The following is a 12,536-nucleotide window of genomic DNA, read 5'->3' on the forward strand; positions in this document are numbered from 1 at the left end:
TAATCGGCCGAAAGGTGAAATAATTACAAAAGAGATTGAAGAGAGTTGCTTACTCTTAAGAAATGAGTGGGGGCAAAAGGAGTCGGAGGTGTCTGCTTGGTTGAAGCTAATGGTGTTCTTTCTGTGTCACTCTGTCACGTCCCAAAACGACCCTAAAATATATCTTTTAAAATTATGCCTAGAATAATTAAAATCCTTGTGAAAGCCTCCAAAAATTAAAATGTGCAAAGTAAAAGTCAAATAAGGCTTAGAGGATTTTTGTATATTTCCTAAAAGCCTAAAATGTATAAATAAATTTTAGTGGAATTTTCAGAGCACAAATAATAATTGTTAAGAAATAAACAAAGTTGAAAAAGTTTTATAAAAAGAAAAACCCTAAAAGTCCCCCTTCCCTCCCTTGGGCCGGCCCGGCCCATTTCCCTCTCCCCCCCTCTCTCTCTCCTCTCCCCCGCGGCCCACTCGGCCCTCTCCCCGCGCGCGCGTCGCTGACGGGTGGGCCCGCCCGCCACCCTCGCTGACGGGTGGGGCCCACCCATCATCCCCGACCTCCCGCCGCTCCCGCCGCCTCGTCCGCGCCCTAGCGCCGCCGCCGCCGCGAATCCCGCCTCCTCCCGTCGTCCCCTGCGTGCAATAAAGTGGGGGGAATCATTCCCCGTGATCCCCTCTCCCTTTCCCCCCATTTTCCCCTCTCTCTCTTGCGTTCAAACGGGCAGATTTGCCCCTGCAAATCTCGCCAGCGCCATTGATGGCGGCCGACCTCCCGCGCCGGTTTTCTTCCTCCCCGACCGCTCTCTCCCCCTCCCGATCCTATTTAAACCCTCCCCGCACTCCTCCGTTCGTTTCCGCCTCCCGCCGCTCTTCCTCCTCGCCGGAATCGAGCTCGCGCCGTCGCTCTCTCTCTCCTCCGTCACCGATGACCTCCGGCCGGCTTTCTCCGCTCGCCGGGACCGTCTCCCGCCCCGGCGTCGCCTCCTCCGGCTTCGCCGCACCGCCGTCGACCCCGTCCACCCCCTCGCCGAGTCCGCCGATCGCCGGAACGCCGTCGACCCCGTCGACCCGAGCCGCGCCGCCACCTTCCTCCGCTCCGGCCGCCTTTTTCGTCGTCGCCGTCGACATAGGGTGAGCCGTGGACCGCCGCCTCTTTTCCCCCTTCCCTTCCTCTCTCTCGGCCGCCGCTCCGCCGTGCCTATGGCCGCCGCCGGCGACCATAGGGGCGCGGGGGCCGCCTCCCGCCGGCCGCGCCGAGTGGCCGCCTTCGGGCGCACCGAGTGGCCGCCGCGTGGGGCCCGGCCGTCAGCCGCCCGTGCCCTCGGTACTCTTGTCTATGGCTAGGATGGGTTGGAAACTATGTCACGTCTTCCGTCCGTATACCGTGGTGGTATGTGGCACGTGGTTACACGTGAGAAAGATGTGTCTTGTGGGTAAAGATGTACACCTCTGATCAGAGTATAATCTATTCAAATAGCCGCGCCCTCGGTTATGGGCAAGCCGAGCAATGTACCCAAGTTAGTGTTGTAATTCTTAAAACCTGCTTAACAACTAAAATGTGGAATGGTTGGCCTGGGTTGGCTTGGGACTAGCTGGGACCCAGGGTCGGGTTGCCAGTTCGGTCTGAATCATCGTAGGCCTTGGGTTAAGGCAGGTTCGTGTGGGTTCACGGCCTTGATTAATAATATTGTATAGTTCTAGAATCGTGTTTACAAAATAGCTTTGAGCAACTAAGTGTCTTTTAATGCTGTTTACTGCAAACACTAACCCCCTATATTATGGCTCCCTTGTACTCCCTTGCATTTATTCTGCACTTATGGGTGTGTCTTGTTGAGTACGGTGGTTGTACTCAGTCTTGCTCAATTTTTCCCAAACCCCAGAAGAGGAGTTCCTGGATGATGAAGGCTTTGGTGTCTAGCTCGTGCCTGCCGTCAAGCGCCTGTGGTCGTCGCCCTAGTCTTCCGCTGTTTTTCGTTTGTCTTCTTGTGTGCTGGGCCTTCGCCGCCCATGTAATAAATTAACTATTTACGCTTCCGCTTGATAAACTCTGAAATGTATCAACTTTGGGTGTACCTTGCCTCCTGGGACAAGGAATAATACACGCACGTAAGGAACGCCCATTGGGTTATTTCCGGTCGTGACAACTTGGTATCAGAGCCTCCTTGACCCTAGGACGAGCCTTAGATCCCAAGCCTTAGCAATATTTTCGAAATAAAAAATCCTTTCTTATTTGTGAAAATCCTCTAGTCTCTCTCTGTCCTGCTGCTTCATTTATCGTCAAAATCTGATCTTTAAAATGTTGCTTCTCTCTTTTGTTTTTGTTTGTAGATGGCCGGCAGCATCAACCGTCGCGGTCTGGACCTGACTGGCTTCGTTTTGGAGCTATGGGGCATGTGTGTTGTCCTGGGGTATCCACATGGAATGGACTACCAGGGCAAGCAGCTCCCGGAGCAGGAGTGTGACGATGCAGAGCCCCACGCTGCTTGGGAGGTCACTGCAGTGATCCTCACTAGCTCACCCGAGAGGACCTTGTTGGTAGTCACCGCGGGTGGAGATTCTTTTTCCACCGCTTGCCAGAACGCCGCACTCCTCGCCATCGGCACTCTTCACCAGCGCTACCCGGACGAGTTGCAGCACTCGCCCTACCGCTACCACCCTCGTCGCGGAGGAGCCCGCGACTACACCACCTTCAGGATGCTAGCTCGGAGGATGACGCTACCATCATGCACCTGGCGCGCATGGTGAAGGCGTACGACGCGGCTCGTATCGACTTCCATTATATGGTGCGCCGCGGGTTGGTCGAGAACAACATGAAGATCCTGGAGCTGCGTCAGGAGAATCTGCAGCTGAAGAAGGACCTAGACGCAGTGGAGGCGCAGCTGTGTCAGCTCAAGATCGCCCAGGGAGAGGTTTGTCACCCCAAGCGCCGCCGTGTCTGCCGCAGCATGAAGATCACCGCCCGCAAGAGTACCTCCAGGCCTGAGCTCGTTCGTCAATCCCTGGCGTGGACCTGCTTCGTCGAGACCCCTCGTGCCGAGCCCGCGCCCTTGGTTCCTCAGGAGGAGGGAGCCTCTGGCGTTGGTAGCACGGAGGATGCGCTGCTGCTCACCTTCCGCCCTAGCCTGTCGCAGAAGTAGATGAGCAGTTAGTAGGCTTGCGCGTGTGTTCTTCTCGTTTGTTTTCTGCTAGAGTCGTGTGGGGCATGGTTATACCGGTGTGTGGTATAACTGTGTCAGAGCCTGTCTTTATTTTATTTGCTTAAGCAACTTGAACCTTAATGAACCAATTTAATAGCAGTAATAAATTCAAGAATTATGGTAGTCGTGGGTGGTTAGTTTTAATAGTCAGCTCTCTCTGTTTGCTGGTTCTGTGTGGGATTTTCATATGGTGACAACCAGGAGAAGTGCTGCTACCGATGAAGGCAGTCACCCCGAAGGCAGCAACCACAACAACCATGGCAGCCCACCTCCACCTCCTCCCCTGCCTCCACCACCACCACCAGACACCAACTCCATCCTTACCCAAATCCTCGCCCAGCAGACCAACATGATGGCTGCTTTCCTCTATCACATCCAAAATCTGCCACAGCATAATGCTCCACCTCCACCACCACCCCCACAACACTCTAAACTCGCCGAGTTCCTCCGCATCCGTCCGCCTACCTTCTCTAGCTCCAATAACCCCGTGGATGCTTTGGATTGGTTGCATGCCGTGGGGAAGAAGTTAGACACCGTGCAGTGCAACGATGAGGAGAAAGTCATCCTTGCCGCTCACCAACTGCAGGGGCCCGCATCTCTATGGTGGGACCACTTCCAGGCTACGCAGCCAGAGGGGTAGCCTATTACCTAGGCCCGCTTCACCGCCGCATTCCGGAGGACCCATGTGCCCGCCGGAGTCATGGCCCTTAAGAAAAGGGAATTCCGGGAGTTGAAGCACGGCAACCGCTCCGTGATGGAGTATTTGCATGAGTTTAACAACTTGGCCCGGTACGCCCCGGAGGATGTTCGGGAAGACGAGGAAAAGCAAGAGAAGTTCTTGGCAGGAATGGACCCTGAGCTGTTCGTGCGTCTGGTCTCCGGGGATTATCCGGATTTCCAGCGTTTGGTGGACAAGAGCATCCGCTTGGAAGCCAAGCACAAGGAACTGGAGTTGCACAAGCGTCGCTTGGCAAATTTCCGCAATCAACAGGGGGCTAACCAAAGGGTCCGCTACACCAATCCCTATCCAGGGGGATCCTCCTCGCAGCAGCAGCAGCAGCAGCAACCACGCTCCGCGCCCCGACCTCAATTCGTGGTGCGTGTCCCACAGCCGCAGCAGCAGCAGAATCAGCAAGGGACCCGTGCACCCCGTCCTCCTACGCCAGCCGTGCTGCCTGGTCAAGGCCGCAGAGACGCTCAAGGTCAGCAGCGTCTGTGCTTCAACTGCTTCGAGCCCGGGCACTTTGCGGATAAATGCCCAAAGCCGAGGCGCTAGCAAGGCCAAGCGCCTCCCCGCCCCAACAACGGTGGTAAGGATGTCATTCGGGGTCGTCTGAACCACGTGACTGCCGAGGATGTGCTGACAACTCCAGACGTCATCGTTGGTACGTTCCTCATTCATTCCATCCCTGCTACCATTTTGTTCGACTCTGCAGCTTCCCACTCGTTTATATCTGTGCCATTCGTGGGGAGAAATCAGTTGGGGGTAGAAAGGCTTAGGAACCCTCTGCTCATCACCACCCCTGGAGGGGTTATGACAGCAAAGTATTATAGCCCTGCCGTTCCTATTGAAATCCAGGGGATCCCTTTTCTCTCAGATTTGATTCTTCTGGACACCAAGAACTTGGATGTGATCCTTGGGATGAATTGGTTGGCTCAATTCCAAGGAGTAGTGGATTGCGCAAGGCGCACTGTCACTCTGTATCGGGGGCCGGAACGACCGGTTATTTTCTTTGCACCCCCAACCTCTGTCGGCAGTTCCGAACTTCATCAGATAGGACTGTCGGAAACCCCCATCATCAGTGAGTTCGGAGATGTGTTTCCGGAAGAACTACCCGGTATGCCGCCGAAGCGAGAGATTGAGTTCCGGATAGATCTTGCTCCAGGAACCACTCCTCTGTACAAGCGACCCTACCGTATGGCAGCAAATGAACTGGCCGAAGTCAAGAAACAGTTGGAAGAGTTGAAAGAAAAGGGGTATATACGGCCGAGCACTTCCCCCTGGGGTGCTCCCGTGATTTTTGTGGAAAAGAAGGACAAGACAAAGAGGATGTGTGTTGACTACAGAGCTCTCAATGAAGTTACTATCAAAAACAAGTACCCTCTTCCCGGATCGACGATCTGTTCGATCAGCTTAAAGGTGCCACTGTATTCTCCAAGATTGATCTTCGCTCCGGATATCACCAATTGCGTATTCGTGAAGAAGATATCCCGAAGACCGCATTCACCACGCGATACGGATTGTATGAATTCACGGTGATGTCATTCGGTCTGACCAATGCTCCTGCCTTCTTCATGAACTTAATGAACAAAGTGTTCATGGAATACCTGGATAAGTTTGTTGTGGTTTTATTGACAACATACTGGTGTACTCACAATCAGAGGAAGACCATCAGCAGCATCTCCGTCTGGTGTTGGGAAAGTTGCGGGAACATCAATTGTATGCCAAGCTTAGCAAGTGTGAGTTCTGGTTGTCCGAAGTCATGTTCTTAGGGCACGTGATATCTGCTAAAGGAGTTGCTGTGGACCCCGAAACAGTGACCGCCGTCACTGATTGGAAGCAACCCAAGACAGTCACTCAGGTTCGCAGCTTTTTGGGTTTGGCAGGATACTACCGAAGATTCATCGAGAACTTCTCCAAAATCGCTCGACCCATCACGCAGTTGCTGAAGAAGGAAGAAAAATTTGTGTGGAGCCCGCAATGCGAGAAGGTGTTCCAAACTCTCAAAGAAAAGCTGGTCTCCTCGCCAGTGTTGATATTACCGGATACTCGCAAGGACTTCCTGGTGTACTGTGACGCTTCGCGCCAAGGATTGGGGTGCGTGCTCATGCAGGAAGGTCATGTGGTAGCCTATGCCTCACGCCATCTACGGCCCCATGAAGGCAACTACCCTACCCATGATTTGGAGTTAGCCGCTGTGGTTCATGCTCTAAAGATCTGGCGGCACTATCTCATTGGGAATCGCTGTGAAATATATACTGATCATAAGAGTTTGAAATACATCTTCACTCAGTCGGATCTGAATATTCGGCAGAGGAGATGGTTAGAACTCATCAAGGATTATGATGTGGGAATTCACTATCACCCTGGTAAGGCCAACGTGGTCGCCGACGCTCTAAGTCGAAAAAGCCATTGCAACACTCTTGGCGTCCGTGACATTCCATTGGAACTTAATCAACAGATGGAAGCCCTGAACCTAAGCATCGTTAGCCATGGATTCTTGGCTACGCTGGAAGCCAAGCCTACCTTGCTCGATCAAATCCTCGATGCTCAGAAGAATGATCCAGATATGCATGGGATCCTCAAGAATATGAAACAGGGTAAAGCCGTTGGTTTCACAGAGGATGAACACGGAACCCTATGGAACGGAAATCGGGTATGCGTTCCAGACGACAGGGAACTTAAACAGTTGATACTTCAGGAAGCTCACGAAAGTCCTTATTCCATCCACCCTGGTAGTACGAAGATGTACTTGGACTTGAAAGAGAAATACTGGTGGGTTAGTATGAAGCAGGAAATTGCAGAGTTCGTGCCCCTTTGTGATGTGTGCCAGCGTGTCAAGGCAGAGCACCAACGACCGGCCGGACTTCTCCAACCTCTACAAGTACCAGAATGGAAATGGGATGAAATTGGAATGGATTTCATCACCGGACTTCCAAAAACCCAAGGCGGTTATGACTCTATATGGGTAGTCGTGGACCGACTAACCAAGGTAGCTCAGTTCATTCCCGTGAAGACCACCTATGGAGGGAACAAACTAGCTGAACTCTACTTCGCTAGGATCGTGAGTCTCCATGGCGTTCCTAAGAAAATTGTATCTGATCGGGGAAGCCAGTTCACCTCTCATTTCTGGAAGAAGCTCCAAGAAGAGTTGGGTACCCACTTAAATTTCAGCACCGCGTATCACCCGCAGACAGATGGATAGATCGAGCGTCTAAATCAGATCCTAGAAGATATGCTCCGTGCCTGTGTATTAGATTTCGGGAAGACCTGGGATAAGAGTCTCCCCTATGCCGAGTTCTCCTACAATAATAGCTACCAAGCTAGCATACAAATGGCACCCTATGAAGCGTTGTATGGCCGCAAATGTCGGACACCGCTATTGTGGGACCAAGTTGGGGAAAGCCAAGTGTTCGGGACTGATATCCTGAGAGAAGCTGAAGCTAAAGTCAGAACCATTCGGGATAATCTAAAGGTGGCACAGTCTCGACAGAAGAGTTATGCAGATAACCGACACCGTAACCTGGAATCCGCAGTGGACGATTTTGTGTACCTTCGGGTCACGCCATTGCGGGGCGTACACAGGTTTCAGACGAAAGGGAAGCTCGCACCTCGGTTCGTGGGTCCTTTCCGTATCATTGCTCGACGCGGAGAAGTCGCTTACCAGTTGGAGCTGCTCGCCTCCTTGGGCAACGTGCATGATGTGTTCCATGTGTCGTAACTCAAGAAATGTCTTCGAGTGCCATCCGAGCAGGCCGATTCAGAGCAAATTGAAGTTCGCGAAGACTTGACCTACGTGGAGAGGCCAGTGAAAATCCTGGACACCATGGAGCGCAGGACCAGGAATCGGGTAATCCGTTTTTGCAAGGTCCAATGGAGCAACCATGCCGAGGAAGAAGCTACTTGGGAACGTGAAGACGAGCAGAAGACAGCCCATCCCGATCTCTTCGCCAGTTCTTCCGAATCTCGGGGTCGAGATTCCGTTTAAGGGGGGTAGGTTTGTCACGTGCCAAAACGACCCTAAAATATATCTTTTAAAATTATGCCTAGAATAATTAAAATCCTTGTGAAAGCCTCCAAAAATTAAAATGTGCAAAGTAAAAGTCAAATAAGACTTAGAGGATTTTTGTATATTTCCTAAAAGCCTAAAATGTGTAAATAAATTTTAGTGGAATTTTCAGAGCACAAATAATAATTGTTAAGAAATAAACAAAGTTGAAAAAGTTTTATAAAAAGAAAAACTCTAAAAGTCCCCCTTCCCTCCCTTGGGCCAGCCCGGCCCATCTCCCTCTCCCCCCCTCTCTCTCTTCTCTCCCCCGCGGCCCACTCGGCCCCCTCCCCGCGCGCGCGTCGCTGATGAGCGGGCCCGCCCGCCACCCTCGCTGACGGGTGGGGCCCACCCGTCATCCCCGACCTCCCGCCGCTCCCGCCGCCTCGCCCGTGCCCTAGCGCCGCCGCCGCCGCGAATCCCGCCGCCTCCCGTCGTCCCCGCGTGCAATAATGTGGGGGGAATCATTCCCCGTGATCCCCTCTCCCTTTCCCCCCATTTTCCCCTCTCTCTCTTGCGTTCAAACGGGCGGATTTGCCCCCGCAAATCTCGCCGGCGCCATTGATGGCGGCCGACCTCCCGCGCCGGTTCCCTTCCTCCCCGGCCGCTCTCTCCCCCTCCCGACCCTATTTAAACCCTCCCCGCACCTCCTCCGTCCGTTTCCGCCTCTCGCAGCTCTTCCTCCTCGCCGGAATCGAGCTCGCGCCGTCGCTCTCTCTCTCCTCCGTCGCCGACGACCTCCGGCCGGCTTTCTCCACTCGCCGGGACCGTCTCCCGCCCCGGCGTCGCCTCCTCCGGCTTCGCCTCCTCCGGCTTCGCCGCTCCGCTGTCGACCCCGTCCACGCCCTCCCCGAGTCCGCCGATCACCGGAACGCAGTCGACCCCGTCGACCCGAGCCGCGCCGCTGCCTTCCTCCGCTCCGGCCGCCTTTTTCGTTGTTGCCGTCGACCTAGGGTGAGCCGTGGACCGCCGCCTCTTTTCCCCCTTCCCTTCCTCTCTCTCGGCCGCCGCTCTGCCGTGCCTATGGCCGCCGCCGGCGACCATAGGGGCGCGGGCGCCGCCTCCCGCCGGCCGCGCCGAGTGGCCGTCTTCGGGCGCGCCGAGTGGCCGCCGCGTGAGGCCCGGCTGTCAGCCGCCCGCGCCCTCGGGTGCGGCTGTCGTGTGGGGCCCACGGCGCCGGCCAGTGTGAGCCCGGGTGCGCCCGGTCCACCGTGGACCGTGAGGCTGCCGCGTGGGCCCCACTCCCGTGGACCCGGTCCGTGCGCCCTCTCCCCTCGGCTGACGCAATAAATCCTTTTTAAATTAAAATTTAAATGAAGAAATTCGCAAATATTCATTTAAAGAGTATATAAACTTCAAATGGTCATAACTTGGCCATTTGAACTCGGAATTGGACCGTTCAAGTCTCTAATTTTTCCTTAAGAAGTCAAGAACCCCATTTTGTGCTTTGTTTCTGCTTGTTTTATGGAGTTTATTAGAGTAAAAGCCCTTTTATTTTCCGTTGGTCGTGTAGACGTTGCAGCTTCGGAAGATCCGCTCTTCATGGAGGTTGAAGCCGACGTTTGGGAAAGCGAGCAAGGCAAGTCACATCATCCTTGAACATATTGAATCCCAGTTTATGAAATTATTTTGATTTAAATTATTGCATTATCGCTTTATTTAAATTCCCGCGTTATCATTGTTTTATTTAGCCATGCCTATTTACCTTTGTTATGACCTTATTATTGTTATTGTTATTATTACCTTGTTCACCCTAGAATAAACAAAACCCCAACTAGTGGACACTCTACTCATGGTACCACTAGTATGATTTTAGGTAGATGCTTCGCTGGTTAATTAGGCAACATTAGGTGGTTTTACAACTTTAGACTTTGGGAATATTCTCATCACCTGGACACTATGGAATGGTTGGATTATTGTGGAATTGGATTCACACCTCCCCCTCTATTCAAAACCCTCAAAATGGTTTTAGGCTGGGCTCGGGGTGCATGGTTTTGATAGTAGCACCTCGGCCATATAAGGACCGGTCTTCGGGCCTCTGTTTCAAAGCACTACCGTACTTCCACATGTCTAGTGGGTAAGGCTTAGTTTGTGGCTCAGTCTGGTTATAAACAAAAGTACACGGATGGAGATGGACGAAGTCAGGGGTCGATGGACATCTCTAGGGCAAATGAAGGCTACACGAGCTGCGGCCCGGTAGTCGAGATGTCATGGCATAGGGCCGGTGTCCTGCTGCTAGGGGCTCAGTCCTGCCTACCTGTCCCGGGGGTTCCGGCCGTAGGTGGGGTTGGGTCGATACTCTTGTCTATGGCTAGGATTGGTTGGAAACTATGTCACGTCTTCCGTCCGTATACCGTGGTGGTATGTGGCAGGTGGTTACACGTGAGAAAGATGTGTTTTGTGGGTAAAGATGTACACCTCTGATCAGAGTAGAATCTATTCGAATAGCCGCGCCCTCGGTTATGGGCAAGCCGAGCAATGTACCCAAGTTAGTGTTTTAATTCTTAAAACCTGCTTAACAACTAAAATGTGGAATGGTTGGCCTGGGTTGGCTTGGGACGAGCTGGGACCCAGGGTCGGCTTGCCAGTTCGGTCTGAATCATCGTAGGCCTTGGGTTAAGGCAGGTTCGTGTGGGTTCACGGCCTTGATTAATAATATTGTATAGTTCTAGAATCGTGTTTACAAAATAGCTTTGAGCAACTAAGTGTCTTTTAATGATGTTTACTGCAAACACTAACCCCCTATATTATGTCTCCCTTGTACTCCCTTGCATTTATTCTGCACTTATGGGTGTGTCTTGTTGAGTACGGTGGTTGTACTCAGTCTTGCTCAATTTTTCCCAAACCCCAGAAGAGGAGTTCCTGGATGATGAAGGCTTTGGTGTCTAGCTCGTGCCTACCGTCAAGCGCCTATGGTCGTCGCCCTAGTCTTCCGCTGTTTTTCGTTTGTCTTCTTGTGTGCTGGGCCTTCGCCGCCCATGTAATAAATTAACTATTTATGCTTCCGCTTGATAAACTCTGAAATGTATCAACTTTGGGTGTACCTTGCCTCCTGGGACAAGGAATAATACACGCACGTAAGGAACGCCCGTTGAGTTATTTCCGGTCGTGACACACTCACTTCAGCTGCAGCCTGATCAACATCATCCTCAATGTCTTCTTCATCCAGAGCTTGTTCAATGGATGGATCCAAGGTAGGCAAGTCATCGGTCGGCTTGGTTTTCTTGGACTTGGCCTTTTTCTTTGGAGCTAGAGTCAGAGTGCCCACAGCCGATGATCTAGTTTTTCTTTTCTTGCCTGCATCGGCTGGTTCCCTGATTAAGCCTTGAAGGAGAGTTGAAGTCTTGGCGGCATGGTAGCCGATGACAAGGGGAGATGGCCCACCTCCATTTGGAATTAAACCTGGGGCATAGTGGATATTTCTACCACTGTTGCTTTGACGTGGAGGGGAAGAGTCGATTGTCTGCAAAACATGAGCAAGAAATTAGTCAAGTAATGAATTGGCTGATAATCATTCAAGTTAATAATGACAAGGTTTACCTGGGGTATGACATCAGGAAATAGATCTGTCATATACATTGAAGCTGATTGATGAAATAAATGCAGCTTCCATTCACCCCACCATCTGTCAAAGTTTCTGCTCTTGAACCTTGCCAACTCAATATTGTCAATACTGCCCGAGGGGGCCCTGGGAGGTTAAGCAACCGATCCATCATCAGAGTCAATGTGATTTCTCCTCAGCATTGGATCTTGTCAGCAAAGAGTAGGCCGATTAGGAGCTGGCCTAATCCAAGTTGTCTAGCTGAACTCATTGGGTGATAGAATTCATAGAATGTTTTATTTGTTAAATAATGCATTGCAAGCATAGCTAGTCTTCATATATTGGGTAATATTGACGATCGAAATTGGTCGATAACGACCGTCAACAGGGTTTGAAAGGGGTTAGGGAGCGTGGGGTGGCCGGAACGGCGAGGAAGGACGACCGGAGGAGATGAGGGCGGCGAAGCTCACCGGCGAGTGAGGGACACGGCGGAGGGTGGCGCCCGAGGTGTGGCACGGCGGAGCGACACTGGGGTGGCCACAACGCGGCTCGGGATGGCTGGGAGCGGTGGCAAACAGCGACCGGAGGCGGCGATTGCGGCGGCAGCCTCGGGTTCGCCGTGGAGGTGGTGATTCGGCGGCGGTTTGGGGAAGTGGGGTTGCGGATGACGTGCGGCGCAAAGCGGCGGAGCCGATGGTGGTGGTGGCGCGGCACGGCGACAGCAGGAGCAGCGGTGGCACGCGGCTGGAGCATGATGGCGAACGGCAGCGCACAGGCTCGGTGATGCGGGCGTGATTAATTGCGCAGGGAAGCTCGGGAGTTGGGGGAAACGAGAGAGGAGAGGCCGGGGAAGTGTTTTGTTGGCTCGGGGAGAGAAAACCGTGGCTAGGCGCGACGGCAACGGCCAGCGAAGTGGGGCGACATCGTGGGGGAGATGGGGCTCGATTCCGGTGCAAAAATTTGGGGAAAAGTAGGGGAAGTGGTGGGGAACCGGTCCCACACGGTTTGGATGCGAGTGCGCGAGCAGGAGGGCGTGGAATC

The 12,536-nt window shown here is 53.0% G+C and overlaps 1 pseudogene; it reads right to left on the reverse strand.

Annotated features, from left to right (window-relative positions):
- Positions 1-12,248, reverse strand: part of LOC127773802 (B3 domain-containing protein Os02g0764100-like) — a 37,490-nt pseudogene extending 25,242 nt beyond the window's left edge.
- Positions 12,249-12,536: the final 288 nt, after the last annotated feature.

This window comes from Oryza glaberrima, chromosome 1, assembly GCF_000147395.1.
Source record: "Oryza glaberrima chromosome 1, OglaRS2, whole genome shotgun sequence".
Lineage (NCBI taxonomy): Eukaryota > Viridiplantae > Streptophyta > Magnoliopsida > Poales > Poaceae > Oryza > Oryza glaberrima.